Genomic DNA, 13,662 nt, shown 5'->3' on the forward strand with positions numbered 1-13,662 from the left:
GAACCAAAGTCAGAGCCAGGACTAAAGTCTAAGCATTTCTGCCCAACACCATAATGATTTCCTTCTGCATCCTCCATAAGAAAGCAAATTCCTTGATATAAATCCTGTCTTTGGTTTTGCTATTTATTCCAGCACCTGGTACAATAATATTTGTTGAATTAACACAAGAATTATCTCTATTTTGAAGATGCCCACATTTCCAGAGCATCCCTTTTTACAATTGCTAGAGATTTTTCTTAAGGGTGGAAATTATTTCAAGCAATGAATTTAAATACAGCTTCAAGATTCACCTTTGGATGCTATCTAGTATAATCAATCCACCTAAAATCAAGCCATCCTTCCTCTTGAGTTAAGGTACAGAATCACCTCCAAATTCATTCATTTAAAACAAATTCCAATAATAATTATAATTGTATGTTGACAATGAATGACAATTTAATTAGCAATAGAAGATTTCATAAGCATAGACCAGTGTTTCTCAAATTGGGGTGACAACCCTGGGGATTTGTGAATATATTCTAATGGATCCCCAAGTTCTACATAAGTTATATAAAACACATCTTTGACAAAGACAACGTGAAATTGGAAAACATATTTACATTTCAAATATCTTTGTTAAGTCAGTGTTCCTCAAAACACATTTTTTTAGGATCTCAGAAAATTTTGTTCCTTTAGAAGGTGTTTCATCATGAAGCATTACTTGGGTTTGAGAAACAGTGGCACAGACCATGTTTCCAAGAAGGCTCAAGACCATGATGTATATAACCTCCAGTCAGCCAGACAATGTTGTTAAGCATATGGAGTGGGGGTGGGAGGCATGGAAACAAGCCATGAGGAAATATGGATATGAATTAAAACGGGCTATAAGTGAAGCCAGTTCATTTATATGGTTCTTGTTGCTCCTGCTGTGATGCATGAATGTGCACCAGAAAAAAAGTTTCGAATGTTATGTTAAACAATATTTTTTCAGCTGGAAAACATTAAGGAGGCTAAGCTTCTTTTAGCTTTACGAAAGGTGGGAGGAAAGAAGGTATATAAACTACAGCATAAAGTAGGCAAGGAAGGTCAAGGTTTTGACTTCACTTCTCCACTACCCTCTTGGCAAAAAGATTCCAAACTTAAAAAGTATCTACGATATGCATTATCCATGGTCATCTGTTCTTGGGCAGAAATGTAGTAAAATTGTGGAAGGAGCCGAAGTATTAGATTTATGCCCTCAATCTCTGAACTTTAAAATACTCAAGCTTATGAGATTTAGCAATCACTAATTTGCCAACCTTCGCAAATAGCCAAACACAATGGCTATGCTCTATCCCTTTCATCTCTTTCCATGGCTCCAAAAGAGGTAAAAAACAAATGAAATTAAAATAAACCAACTGGACTATCCAGATGGCTGCAATATTAATCCTATCTTGGCTTAAAGAGAAAAAGCAAACCCACTTCCTTAAGTTTATTCTATCAACTTCAAATCCTTGTGGGTTCCCTTCCTAAAACTACTACTTATGATTCACACAAAACAGCACTTATTATTTTCTAAAGTTATTTCAAATGTGCTCACATTAGCTCCTCAACAATAAAATCATCTCAGGAATGAAATTATATAGGATGATATCATTCCTACCCAGGTTATCAGTGTAACCTAGCATAGAGCTGGGTCCACAATATTAATTCTACAGTTCTGCTGGTTAACTCACATATGTGTATTTATGCATGTATGTATGTATCTATTTCTCTCTCTATATATATATATTGCAGATGAGGTGGGAAGAAGGAAAGAAACTTACTGGACCCTCTGACTTTTCTATAGGTGGCATCTAAGAGAAAGAAAATAGAATAGGAAGAAGATTACTTAATAGCTACGAAGTAGTACTTACAGTATTCTAAAGAGCCAGAGACTCTTCTTACAGCTGTCCGAGGAGCTAGTAGGGCAAACTGCTCCCTGAGCTGGGCCGATCTTTTGACATCCTTCTCCGAGAAACAATATTCTTTTTCAGTTATTACAAAGAACTGCTGTTGTGATGACTAGTTATTTGCTTGAGCAGTTCCATATTACATAATCCTGTGCCACAAAACACCCTGTACACTAGTGGCTGGGATATTATTCATTTCCACTAGGCAGCTATCTCACTGTTGAAATTTATATCCAAAAGAATATTTAATTTTGGCTTATTTTTCTTATAAAATAGGGAACTCGTCTTATCATTTTTAAGTCCTCACCTCAGTGTGGTACTTCAAACTACTTCAAATTATTACTATAATTAAATGCTTCATTTTATATAATAGATTAATTAATAAAAAAGGTGGCATGTGCTTTTTAAAAGCACCTCTGCATATGTTCCCTCATTTAATCATTTTACTGCAATCTTCTTGAAATAAGTAGGGGCAGGTGCTCCAGATGAAGAAATTAAAGGATTATAAAATTTAGGTAGTTTTTCTAAAAGTGAATGCTGGTAAAGCCCACACAAAGATACTGGTCTTAAGAGTTCCACTCTAGAACGTCTTTGATATTAAAATAGCAAGAGTCAGTGTTCTATCCACAGACCCACCACCCTCAGTTAAAATGAGAGACACTGGTCACCAGGTACATAGTATAAATGGATATTTTGGCTTCAAAAAAATAATGACCAGGTTATCGAGTCCACCCTACAATCCAGATGTCTTTCTTAAAAAAATTTTTTTAATAATAATATAAGCAATTTTTCTGGCTGTATCCTGGCATTTGGCACTTTACAATAACAATATACAAAGGGGACAACAAGAGATTCTTAACCAGGCAATCTGCTCTGGAAAGAAGAATGCAGAGAAAGTGCCAACCTTCCTTCCTGGGGAGACAATTTGATAGTGTATACTGGAAACACAAAATAAAGGATGGCAATCCAGCTCCCTGGGTCTGACTTGCCTTCAGTATTTTGCACAGTAAAGCAGTAACACAGGTGGGCAAGAATGGTTCTTGTCCCCAGAATCTGACAATAATTGAAACTAGGATCATTAATAAATGAAAGAAAATGAGTGAAGGCTTATCCACCTAGTTCAGGCCTGCTTTTCATAGTCAACACTGCACCAACACACCAAAGTGGTAGGGAGATCTTGGACTGATGGGCTGAAAAATGGGACAATCAGTACTGTGTTTATTAATAACACAGAAGGGGCTTTGGGTAGTCAGCATACTCAGAAGCAATGCGAAAGGAAGTAGAGGGGTTCATGTATAATGGGTGGGACCAAGGAAAGTGCAACTGAGAATTGTTTAAGTCCAAGAGAAAGGGCCTTGTCCGGTCAACATTACCCAGCAAAGAGGCAAAAGGGGCAGGGCAGAGGGAAGGGAAGAGGGAGACAGCACAATCTTACCTAATAGCTGCATATATGGACACCTGAGATTGTGAGCAATAGTCTGTAAAAAGGGGCCAAGGGCACACAAGGGGCAGAGAGAGGGAAGACTTCGTATATAAAGCATGACACCATGGCTACCTGTGATTTTACACACTGGCGCAGTGCAAAAGGGTTGGGAGTATGGACCACTGTTTGATAGAAAAGTGCATGGAATACTCCAATGCTTATACTTTATTATGCCATGGGAAACTAAGGGTGGGGTGGGGCGCTTGCTTAACAAGGTCAGGGAGGGAGAAAACCATTGATAACTGCCATTGTGCCTATTAACAGTCCCAGGAGAAGTTTTGAGTAGTCAGCAGCCCCTGCAGTAATGCAAAGGGGATACTAGGGCATAATATCCCACTCTAACAGAAGGAGACATATATAATTGCAAATATTCACATTAACATTACAAGGGGCCTTAGTGGGTCAGTACCCCCGATGTAAGCAACGAGGAGGCAGGAGTCTTATCTAATGATCAGTGCCCTTGATAATTGTTATTAATGCTATTAATTGTCCAAGAGCTGAGATTATGAGTAGTTAACACTTCTCAGCAGCAATCCAAAGGGTAATGGGAGGAACATAGGGTCTTTTTCTCCTACACAGGTCCACAAATACAATTATGACATTAATATTAAAAGAAAAGGGTTCATTCATAATTAACATGCCCCTGATGCAAGGGGAGTATGTGGAGATCAACTCTTAGTCTAAAAGAAGAGGTGGACAATTGCATTAATGCATATTAAGTCCAAAAGAAGGGGCACTTAGTGAATATCATCCCCCTGCTCTAAAGCAAAGGTGGTACAGGAACATGCTTAGAGAATTGAGTTTGTGCACATGAACATTCCAAGTGACAGTCTTGAGTAGTGGCCACTACCTGCTAAAAACGCTAAGAAAGTAGGTAGGATCCTTATCTAGTGCACAGATCAGGAGCAAATGTAATTGCACATATTAACAGTCCAAAACAACAGGACTTTGGTTGATCAGGACACCCTGCTGTACTACAAAGGAAAGGTGATGGGGTATGACCTTAATCTACTGACAAAGACAAAAGAAAATTTCAATTATATGTTGATAGTCCACCAGAAGGGGCCTTGGAGGGAAACAGTATACCCCACAGTAATGCAAAAGAGGTATAATGGTCCTAGAAGTGATAGGGTTGTAGACAACTGCAATTATTCACATTAACTGTTCAAACGTAAAGATCATAAGGAGTGGGCACCCACTATTGAAAAGAGGTGGGGCATCCTTGTCTAGGGCACAAGAACCCACATAAATGCAATTATGCATGTCAACAAGCCAAGAAAAGGGGACTTAGGGGGTCAGCAACCCTGGTATACTGCAAATGGAGGGTGAGAGGGTAGAACCTTGTTTAATTAGGATGAACCATGTGGTGATTATGTACATTAATGTCCAAGGGACATTGTTGTGGTCAATTAAAACCATGTACTTTGGACAAATATAAGAATCTTAAAAAGTAGTGGGTACTCCTTGTTGAAAAGCAAAGGGAGTCCATGAGAAGGTGCCCTTATCTAGTACACAAGAATATAGACAAGCCAAGCAAAGAGGCCTCAGTGATCAGCACCCCAGCTATACTGCAAAGGGGGTCTGAGAGTAGGACTTTATTCAAATAGGATAAGCCATGTGCAGTTATGCACATAATTTCCAAGATGCATGGTTGTGGTCACTTTACAATTGTGCACCTTGATTGTCCAAATGTAAGGGTCTTATGGAGTGAGCACTCCCTGCTGGGAGGAAAAGAAAGATTATGCGTAGATGGGATGGGGCAGAGGAGGCTTCCTTGTCTAGTACACAGAAACCTGGACAAATATAATCACACACATAACAGGCCAGGAAAATGGGCCTTGGTTATCAGCACCCCTGCTGTACTGCAAAAGGGGTCTGAGAGTAAGGCCTTATTCAGATGAGATAGGCCGTGTGCAGTTACACACATTATTGACCAAGGTGCATGGCTGCGGTCACTTAGAATTGTGCACCTTGACTGTCCAAATGTAAGGTTCTTATGGAGCTGGCACTCCCTGCCAGAAGGGAAAGGAAGATTGAGGGTGGGGTGGGGCAGGGGAGGCTTCCATGTCTTATACACTGGAACCCAGACAAATATAATCACATACGTTAACAGGCCAGGAAGAGGGGCCTTGGTTATCAGCACACCTACTGTACTGCAAAAGGGGTCTGAGAGTAGGACCTTATTCAGATGGGATGGGCCATGTGCAGTTACACACATTTATGTCCAAGGTGTATGGTTGTGGTCACATACAATTGTGCACCTTGATTGTCCAAATGTAAGGGTCTTATGGAGCGGGTATTTCCTGCCAGAAGGGAAAGGAAGATTGGAGGTGGGGTGTGGCAGGGGAGGCTTCCATGTCTATTACACAGGAACTGGAACAAATATAATCATACACATAACAGGCCAGGAAAAGGGGCCTTGGTGATCAGCACCCCTGCTGTACTGCAAAAAGGGTCTGAGAGTAGGACCTTATTCAGATGGGATGGGCCATGTGCAGTTATGCACATTAATGTCCAAGGTGAGTGCCTATGATCACTTACAATTGTGCACCTTGATTGTCCAAATGTAAGGGTATATGGAGTGGACACTCCCTGCTGGAAGGGAAAGGAAGATTGGAGGTGGGGTGTGGCAGGGGAGGCTTTCATGTCTATTACACAGAAACTGGGATAAATATAATCACACACATAACAGGCCAAGAAAAAGGGCCTTGGTGATTCAGTACCCCTGCTGTACTGCAAAGGGCATCTGAGAGTAGGACCTTATTCAGATGGGATGGGCCATGTGCAGTTACGCACATTAATGTCCAATAATGTCCAAGGTGCATGGCTGTGGTCACTTATAATTGTGCACCTTGATTGTCCAAATGTAATGATCTTATGGAGGGGGCACTCCCTGCTGGAAGGGAAAGGAAGACTGGGAGTGGGGGTGGGGGCGGGGGGAAGGCTTCCTTGTCTAATACACAGGAACCCAGACAAATATAATCACGCAAATAAAAGGCCAAGAAAAGGGGCCTTGGTGATCAGCACCCCTGCTGTACTGCAAAAGGGGTCTGAGAGTAGGACCTTATTCAGATGGAATGGGCAAAGTGCAGTTATGCACATTAATGTCCAAGGTGCATGCCTGTGGTCACTTACAACTGTGCACCTTGATTGTCCAAACGTAAGCGTCTTATGGAGAGGGCACTCCCTGCCGGAAGGGAAAGGAAGATTGGGGGTGGAGTGTGGCAGGGGAGGCTTCCATGTCTAATACACAGGAACCGGGACAAACATAATCACACGCATACCAGGCCAGGAAAAGGGGCCTTGGTGATCAGCACCCCTGCTGTACTGCAAAAGGGGTCTGAGACTAGGATTTTATTCAGATAGGTTGAGCTGTGTGTAGTTATGCAAATCCATGTCTAAGGTGCATGGTTGTGTTCACTTAACAATTACGCACCTTGACTGTCCAAATGTGAGAGTCTTATGGAGTGGGCACTCCCTGCTGGAAGGGAAAGGTGAGACTGAGGTATGTGGAGAGGACCCTCCTTTTCTAGTGCATAGGATCCCAGACAATTACAATCACACACAACATGCCAAGAAAAGGGGACTGGGTTATCAGCAACCCTTCTGTATTGCAAAAGGGGTAGGAGAGTAGGACCTTATTCACATGGAATGAGCAGTGTGCGATTACGCACATAAATGTCCAAGATGCATGTTTGTGGTCACTTACAATTGTGCACCTAGACTCTCCAAATAAAAGGGTCTTATGGGGTGGGCACTTCCTGCTGGAAGGGAAAAGTGGGGATGAGGGGAGCACTTTCCTTCTCTAGTGCATAGCAACCTCGACAAATACAATCACACATATTGGGAGGCCAAGAAATGGGGCCTTAGGTGTCACCAACCATGCTGTCCTTCAAAAGGAAGGATACTGATGTAATTGTCATTAGGCACATTAACAGTTTGAGAAAGGGGCCTTAAGTGAATAGTACCCCATGCAATAAAGCAAAGAGGGTGTGATAGGTCAGAAACCCAAGTCTAATTGAAGGACCATTGACAACTGCAATTACATGCCATCTACAGTTCGAAGAGAAGGGCTTAATGTTGATTAGCACTCTCTGCTTTGATAAGTACAGGAGTCCTGATAAAAGGCACAACTGTATGCAACTGAAAATGTGTATATAACAACTAAGATTATGCACGCTAACTTTACTAGTCTAAGGGTCTTAAGTAGTAGGTACTTCCAGCTGGGATGTAAATACAGTGGGTGGGGTCCTTACATGGTAAAAAAGTACAGCAGCAAATATAAGTATGCACATTAACAGTCCAAGAGAGTGAATTCAGGCTAGTTAGAAGCTCCTGCAGTAATGCAAATGGAGCAAGGAAGCGGGATTCTACTCTAACATAGGGGCACATCAACTACTGTTAATTATGCGCATTTAAGCAGTATAAGAAGCACTAGCTAGTTAGCACTCCTGCTGCTTTGCCAAGGAGGTGTGAGGGGGATGGGATTCCAGGGCAACTGTCTTACTTTTTTTTTTTTTTAATGTTGGCCAGGCTGGTCTCAAACTCCTGGCAGTAAGGGATCTTCCCACCTCAGCCTCCCAAAGTGCTGGGATTACAGGTGTGAGCCACCACACCCGGCCTCAGGGCAATTTTGCATAATAGAAGTTCAAGAAAGACTTTAGGAAATCAGTACCCCCTTCTATGATGCTGAGAAGTCAAGATATTAGCTTGATATAAAAGCTAGATATTAGCTTGATATAAAAGACTCAGTTCTAATCAATTAGACATTTGAAATGTCTTAGACAATTGAAAATATGCACATTAAGAGTCATGGACAATTAGAAATACACATTAAGAGTCCCAAGAGAAGGACTCTGGGTTGCCAGCATCCCTTTCTGTAATGTAAAAGGGGTAGAATATAGGTTTAAAGGGAGGGACCATGAACATTGGAATTTTGCACATTCATAGTCCCAGGGAAAGGTAACATAGGTAATTAATATCCCTTGCTGTAAAACAAGGAGGATAAAATGGATCTGATCTGAAAGACATTGTTGTGATCAGTTGCCATGGTTCACATTAACTATCCTAGTGCAAAGGTCTTGACTAGAGGTCATCCACTGCTGAACACTAGGGAAGTGAGTGGGGCCTTTAGTGCACAGGAAGAGGGACAAATGCAAGTAGCACATTAACAGTACAAAAGAAATGTCCTTGTGATTAGCACCCTCTACTGTAATGCTAAGAGGGTGTGAGCAGTTGGGATCTTAATTTAATGGAAAAGACCATAATTGCAATTATGCGCATTAACAGCCCCAAGTACCCCCTGCTGTAAGACAAAAGGAATATGAGGGGATGAGACCCCAGACTAACAGCAGATAGGGAAATTGCATTTTGCACATCAATAATTTCTGGAGGAGGGGCATTAGGTAACCAGCACCCTCTTGATGTAAAGCAAAGATGATGCAGGGACCTTGATATAAAAGACTCAGTTCTAATCAATTAGGATTGTGCACATAAACTGTCCTAGTACAGAGGTCTTCAGTAGTAAGGGTCCCCTGCTGGAATACAAAGGGAGTGGAAGGGTTAGTGCACAAGATCGTGGACAAATACAATTATGAACATCAATGCACAAGAAGAGTCCTTGGGTGATCAGCCCACATTGTAGCGTGCAAATAGGATACAGAGTCCCTTTCTAATGGACAGGACTCTGGACAATTGCAACTGTGCAAATTAACTGTTCAAGAGCTGTTATTGAATAATCTGCACTCGTTAGCAACATCCCACAGAAGGTGGGATGGGGTGAGAATCCATTTTTATTGCACAGAACCATGAATATATGCAATTATGCATATCAACTGTTTAAGAGAAGGAAACTTGGGTAGTCAGAACTCAGCAGCAATGGCAAAGGGGACATCCTAGACTAATGAGTGGGACTATGGGCAATTAGTGTTTTACATATTAATGCAAGGTGGTAGGTAGTTCACACTATCTAGGAGCAATGATAAAGGCATACACATAAGTGGGTCTTCTCTGTTACGCAGAACCATGAATAATTACTATTGTATCCATTAATATTCCAAGGGAAGGGGCTCTAAGAATGAGTCAGTCCCACTGCTGTTATGCAAAGATGTTTGCAAAGGCCATAGTGTAACTAACAGAACTACGGATAATTGGGATTTTACTCAATAATTTAAGAAACTCTTAAATCTCAGGTAGTCAGCGCTGCCTCAAGGCAAATGCAAGGGCGACTGGTAGTCTTCATGATTAATGGGTGAGACAATTAGCAATTACTACTTTGTTCTTTAATTGTCCAAGAACAGCAGGACTCTCCAGAAGCACAGCAAAAAGCGCAGTAGGGTGCCTTTGTTTAATAGGCAAAGCTATGACAATTGGGACTGAGCATTTTAACTGTCCAACAAAAGACGGGTTGTCTGCGACCCCCTGCTGAATGCAAATGGGGTTCAGAGTGCTGTCTAATCCAATGGGAAGGATTATTGGCAATTAGAATTTTACTCAATGCAAAGAGTTTTAGGTGGCCAACACAGTACACAAGAAAAGATCACTACTCAAAATTGGGACTGTGACTACAGAAGCAATGACAGAGAAATGGTTTCTCCTTTAAGGGCAGGGGATCGAGAAAATGATAAGTAACTCAAATTGTGGGCAATAATGCTCTGATAGAAAGCTCTCAATTGACATTCCCTAACTTCAACGTACCGAGTAAGGAAATTCTTTGTTCTGAGATCACAGACAAATGGGATTGTATGCATTAACTGAAAATGGTCAAGGAGTCAGTACTGAAGATCAGCAATGCCAAGGGTAAACGGAATATCCCAGTATAATAGGATAAGCAATGGACAACTTATTTTGAGCACTGAATCAATGAAAATTAGAGTGACTTTCGAGAGAAGCTGGGCGGGACTGAGGAACTAGGACTGGGACTGGGGCTAGGGCTGGGGGGTTAGGGGACTGGGACTGGGGCTGGGGCAGGGCTGGGGCGGGGTGGGAGAAGGGCTGGGGCTAGACTAGGGGTTTGCTGGGAGCAGGGCTGGGGAGGAACTGGATGCTAGGCAGGCAGGATACAACGAAAAATTGAAATACTCCAATATAATAAGTCTGAATAGAGGACACCAGACCACAGCAATTCAAGTTTCCTGTCTGATAAGTAGATGATTAGTCAATTAGTGCAGCATCAAGGATGGGAACAAAGCAAGGCCTGGACCTGTGTAAACCTTCAAACACTCTTTTTTACATTAGGTCATGAAGTTAAATTTTTTACTGTTTCTGTGCTACAGACTCTTCAAAATCCAAAGGAAAATAGTTAAGTCAATTTCAAAGAAAATGACCAGCACATTTTTAAAACATTAGAAATGATTTGACTTTGACTATCTACTGCCAAAAAAAGGTTAAGGAATTTGTAATGAGAAGCTAAAAACTTTAAGGAATTTTAAGGAACTCAAAACAAAAACTCATTAAATGTAATTAAAGTGAATTCTACAAATAAAGCCTCTTAATACATTTCTATAATAGTCACTTAAGACTTAAATTCAAACACTAGCAAACCACAAAATCAGACTGTATGACTGACATCCAAAAGATAAATATAAATCAAAATCCGACCCCAGCATTAGCCAAGGGGTAGGTGTTCCTCTTGAGGAAGGCAGGAATTCCTCTTCTGCCACCTGTTGGCCAACGATCATCTGTGATCCATTCTGGTCCTTGCCACGGCTCACCACCATGTCCACACCAAGCAGGCCTGGAGCACTGCCCATGGCAACAGTGCAGTGCAGGGCAGACCAGAGGGGGGTAGGGGGGTAGGGGGGTGGGGGGTGGGGGGTGGGGGTGGGGAGTTGGGGGGGTTGGGGGGTGGGGGGGGAGGTATACTTAGCCTTAGATGAGGCACCAATACAGAGGAATGGAGGGAGGTTCAGACCACACAGCCAGATATCCAGCACTGCAAGAGGCAGCACTGGACAGGAGGGGACAAATAAGAGGGGACAGAGGTGGAAAGGCCAAATGTCCTTGAAAAGACCTTGAAAACACCTGGTGTACCGCCCACTGGGAGACATACACGTGGCCCCTCCACTTCTTTCTCCTGACTGGCTAAAGACAGCTGTGAAGTGCCATGCTAATTCACCCAAGTCTTCGCTGAGTAGCTGGACAGTGTGTCATCAGTCTAATTCCATCTTCTGCTCTAATTGGCTGTGACCAATTCCACCCCCATTTCTAATTGGTTGGGTTATGCAGCAATCCAGCACTGTCCATCCCACCTTTTCTCCCGCTCTGCGTGGCACTAGGCGGCAAAACCCGCCATCTTTAACAATGCGGCAAGCCCGCCATGATGTCCACGTGACAAAAGCCATGCTATACATATGACAACGCCTGCCATATTGTCCCTGCGGCAAAACCCAACACGAAAAGCACACAGCAAAGACAAAGAGGCCCGCCATGTTTTACACTGCGGCAAGACCTTCAGCCGCCATCTTTTCCTGTGTGACCGCACATGTCCACCACCATGCTAACCACTTAACAAAGCCTCGCCCATCATGATGTGGCCTTCCCGCCACTTGAACACTGCGACAGAACTGGATCCGCCATTTTGGACAACCTAACAAAGCACAGCCCGCCATGCTGAGCAATGCCGCAATGTCAAAATCGCCATTTTAAGCCCTGCACCTTAGTCTTTCCTAACCTTTCATTTTTAACTAGTCCCTTGTACTGATAAAAGATGATTCTTACTGCCTCCCGATACAACAATCACGCAAAGCTCCTAACAAGCCCCAAATCAACTCATTCAGATAGGTTTAGCTCATGCAATGCACATGACTTCCTCTGCCTGACCTGCTATCATCCATCTTGCCTCCCTAGTTTAACTTAGCACAAACGACTAGCCCTAAGCCGAGTTATGCGGCAAGTCTAAAATGGCGGCCACTTTTCCTCCACAATCTGAACACGCCCTTAGCTTAACTGCAGAGTCATTCTCTGCCAAAGCCGTAGGTACACTCACACACCACCAAATGATCAGCAGCAAAAAAAAGTGTAGATATTCCAGAGAGTGCAACAACCCACAAAACCAACATTTTTTCATCCATAAAAAGCACCGATGGGCGATGAAAAAAAAAAATCAAAGCAGGTATCCGCGGCCCCGATGGGCCAGAAAAACAAAAATTAAAGCAGGTATCCGAGGCCCCGATGGGCAAGGAAAAATAAAAAATAAAAAAAGCAGGTATCCGAAGCCCCGATGGGCCAAAAAAAAGAAAATTTTTAAAAAGCAGGTATCCGTCACCCCGATGGGCCAGAGTGTTGGGGGTTCAGAGGGGAAGGGAATCAGCAGGTATCCGATACCCCGATGGGCTAAGGAAAAAAAAAATAAAAAGCAGGTATCCGCGGCCCCGATGGGCGAATAAAAAAGAATTAAAAGGCAGGTATCCACGGCCCCGTTGGGCAAAGAAAAAATAATAAAACCAGGTATCCGCAGCCCCGATGGGCAAAATATAGAAAAGAGAGTGGAAGAGTAAAAAACTGATCCACAAAAAACAGAGATGTCAACCAAAAATGATTCCAAAGAAAAATTCCTTAAATATTAAAAATTGCCTCAAAATATTCCAAATACTTTTTTTAAAAAAATATGGAGGACGTGTCAAGAAGACACTAGGAGAAAGTATAGAATTTAAAAAAATATTTTACGGAATTTAGGTGATTTTTTTAAATAAATACGCCATAAAGGGTGTTGGGGGACTAGAAAATGTTCTAGAAAGAACCCCAAGTGCAGAGAGATCTTCAGTCAGGAAGCTTCCAGCCCCGAGAGGGTAAGAAATATGGCTGCAGCAGCGAATTGCAGCGCTTTAAGAACTGAAGGGGGGGCTGAGGGCGGAGAGAGCATAAGAGGCGTGGCCTAGAAGATTGAAAGCCGGACATCTTTGTGATTTGGTTGGTTCAAAATTTAACCAGTAAGGACAAAAAAGGGAAATTTCAAGAAAGCAAAGACATACCAGAAAGAACATTAACTGGAAGTAGACTTCATTTCTAGACCAGGAGTCACAACTTCAATGGGTTTTCCAGTTCTCATCTATAACATGGGGACATTGAGTAAATCAAGCAATAATTAATGCTAAAATCCTCCATAAACTGCATAATAAATGTAAAGATGTTAATTAAGCTTGGTTTTGAGAATGGGGGAAGGGATAGGTAGAGCTTTGATGTGTTGATAAAGTATCCAAATATATCATTCAAACCAGAATTTGTAACTCCTCCACCAAACTTTTGAACCAAAGAAGCTAGAAAGGAGTA

At 42.2% G+C, this 13,662-nt stretch overlaps 1 long non-coding RNA gene across 2 annotated transcripts in view; it reads right to left on the reverse strand.

The window, feature by feature from the left end:
• The window catches only part of LOC100976290 (uncharacterized), a 32,068-nt gene extending 18,836 nt beyond the window's left edge, over positions 1-13,232 (reverse strand). Inside the window, exon 1 of one of the 2 annotated variants that reach the window (XR_008955234.1) lies at positions 1,875-13,232. This is a non-coding gene — a long non-coding RNA (uncharacterized LOC100976290). The remainder of the gene's footprint in view (positions 1-1,874) is intronic. The other variant, XR_008622897.2, reaches the window with a different exon arrangement.
• Positions 13,233-13,662: the final 430 nt, after the last annotated feature.

This window comes from Pan paniscus, chromosome X, assembly GCF_029289425.2.
Source record: "Pan paniscus chromosome X, NHGRI_mPanPan1-v2.0_pri, whole genome shotgun sequence".
NCBI lineage: Eukaryota > Metazoa > Chordata > Mammalia > Primates > Hominidae > Pan > Pan paniscus.